This window comes from Buceros rhinoceros, unplaced genomic scaffold, assembly GCF_000710305.1.
Source record: "Buceros rhinoceros silvestris isolate BGI_N320 unplaced genomic scaffold, ASM71030v1 scaffold548, whole genome shotgun sequence".
Lineage (NCBI taxonomy): Eukaryota > Metazoa > Chordata > Aves > Bucerotiformes > Bucerotidae > Buceros > Buceros rhinoceros.
Genome location: NW_010424845.1, coordinates 18,269 through 20,393, shown reverse-complemented (window position 1 = coordinate 20,393; position 2,125 = coordinate 18,269). Strand labels below are relative to the sequence as shown.

Sequence of the window (2,125 nt, the reverse complement as noted above, 5' to 3'; positions counted from 1 at the left end):
CCAAGAGTTCCCAGTTGCTCTAGCAGTGACCTATGAGAGGTGACCAGTAGCAAAAAGGTTTGAACTTCACCCAAAAATCGACCATAAGAGCTGTCAGCCTGCTTTGGCTTTGCATTTTATTGTAAGTAGTCACAGGACAAAATGCAGCCTCTAGGCTGAAGGTTACTGATGGAAGCTGGGAAGAAAACACATAGCTGGGAATTCTGTCAAACCGTGAAACTCGGGTTGCTAAAGTCTCTTGTCGGGCCTGGCTGAAGAAGTCCAGTTGCCTTTTGTTCCTCAGTGGACCACAGCTGAAAAGGTTGCTGGGATGTAGATGGGTGCATGAGAGTGGTGCTATTCTGTATGACTAACTTGTCATTTACCCCACAAAACCTTCAATATTGTCAGTAAAGCCCAAAAAAGAGTTCTGTTTTGCTCCTGGAGCCTAAATTAAACCCGGGAGACTGCCAGCCCTGATCAGCTTCAACTGGAAGGAACGGAGGAAATGACTGATCCCAAGCTGCACAGACTTTACACACGCGTCTGGCATTTCTGCCCTGTGTAGCACAGCCAGTGGCTACGGGATACAGATGCAACTCAAACAGAGACGAAGATGCACTTGATGTCTCCAGTCCTGGAAAACTAGCTCAAGAGTCAGACTCCTTCACTGTCCTTTGAGCAATGAGTACCATGTGAAGGGCAGGGAGGCCCTTTCAACACTTCCTACGAGGTCTGCAGGAGCCCACTTAGTTCATGTGGACCTGAGAGATCTTTTCAGCAGCAACTGGCAGGAGCTAAACCTTAAAAAAGCGTATCAACCTCCAGCATGTGCTCAGGCTCAGCGGGTTACTGGGGTCTGGGTCAGCTCTGGTACGGCCAATCCTGCTGCACGGCTGGAGTGACTAAAAAAATGCCCAAAATAAGTAATTGCAAGGAGCCTGTATAACTCTAACCCATGTTTTGGATTTGAGGGTGACGGTGACTGCCTGCCTGGTTGGGCAGTAGGTTTCCCATGTCTTCCTCATAAATGAGTCTTGAGTTCTGGGATCTTCTGTCTCCTCTGACAAGTGGGAGATCTCTGAATCACAGACTCATTTAGGTTGGAAGAGACCTTTAAGATCATCTAGCCAACCAAGTTAACCATTCCCATAGCCCACCTGCACATGGCTGTGACACCCCTCCAGGCATGGGGGCTCCACCACTGCCCTGGGCAGCCTGCGACACGCCTGCACAACCCCAACGGGACACAAATGGCTCCTCAGGGACAACCTCAACCTCCCCTGGTGCAACTGGAGGCCGGTTCCTCTCATCCTGTCGCTTGTTCCTCGGGAGCAGAGACTGATCCCCACCTCACTCCAACCTTGTGTCAGGGAGCAATAACGTCTCCCCTCAGCCTCCTTTAGATGAGCTGGGTGGCAGGGTGCTCTGGTAGGACTGAGCAGGTTCTCAGAACCATCGCTATGCCATGAATTTGTGTCCAGAACTAAGCAGGCATCAGGCCTGGGGTCTGGCGGAAAGGCTTTTTCTTTTTGTTGGGCTCTCCAGGGCTGGGGTGTGGTCCATGTGGCTCATCACCTCATATATTCCTGGGCATAGCGGGGACCTGGGGCCCTGGGATTCCTTGATTCTCTTCTGCTCTTTCTGTATTTTTGGTCTATCAGTCTAACTCAGTAAATATACTTTTCCCCATAACCACCCTAAAGAAAAACATAGACTTGTTCAGGAGCAATCTGTAGGCTGAGGGCTGTGTTTGGGTGAGGGAGCCTTGGGATGGATTTTTTTTTTTGTTTGTGAACTCTTCTAGGTTAAATTTCTATTTGACGACTGCCTGCAGCTGGGGGACAGGTGTACTCTGACCCTTGTGGTCAGTTCCAGACCCATGTTTGAAATAATTATAATATTACAGCAGCCATGGAACACCAACACCTGTAGAAAAAATGTACTTCTGGGCTTTCAAAACAAGCTTATACCATGCTCAGCTTTGGCTGCTTACTGGATATTCTCTTAGCTCTCATCCAGGCCAGTGCTGCTTCACCAAAGTCCTAGGTATGAAATGACTGACACAGGACTGAAAGTTCCTCATCATCTTGCGGTCTCAACCCTAGTCTTTCTGGAGAAGTTATTTTATGTGACTTAAGGAAGA

At 48.9% G+C, this 2,125-nt stretch overlaps 1 protein-coding gene across 1 annotated transcript in view; it reads left to right on the top strand.

Annotated features, from left to right (window-relative positions):
* Positions 1-2,125, top strand: part of DNAJC6 (DnaJ (Hsp40) homolog, subfamily C, member 6) — a 24,971-nt gene that overhangs the window by 5,791 nt on the left and 17,055 nt on the right. The gene's annotated exons all lie outside the window — the stretch shown is intronic.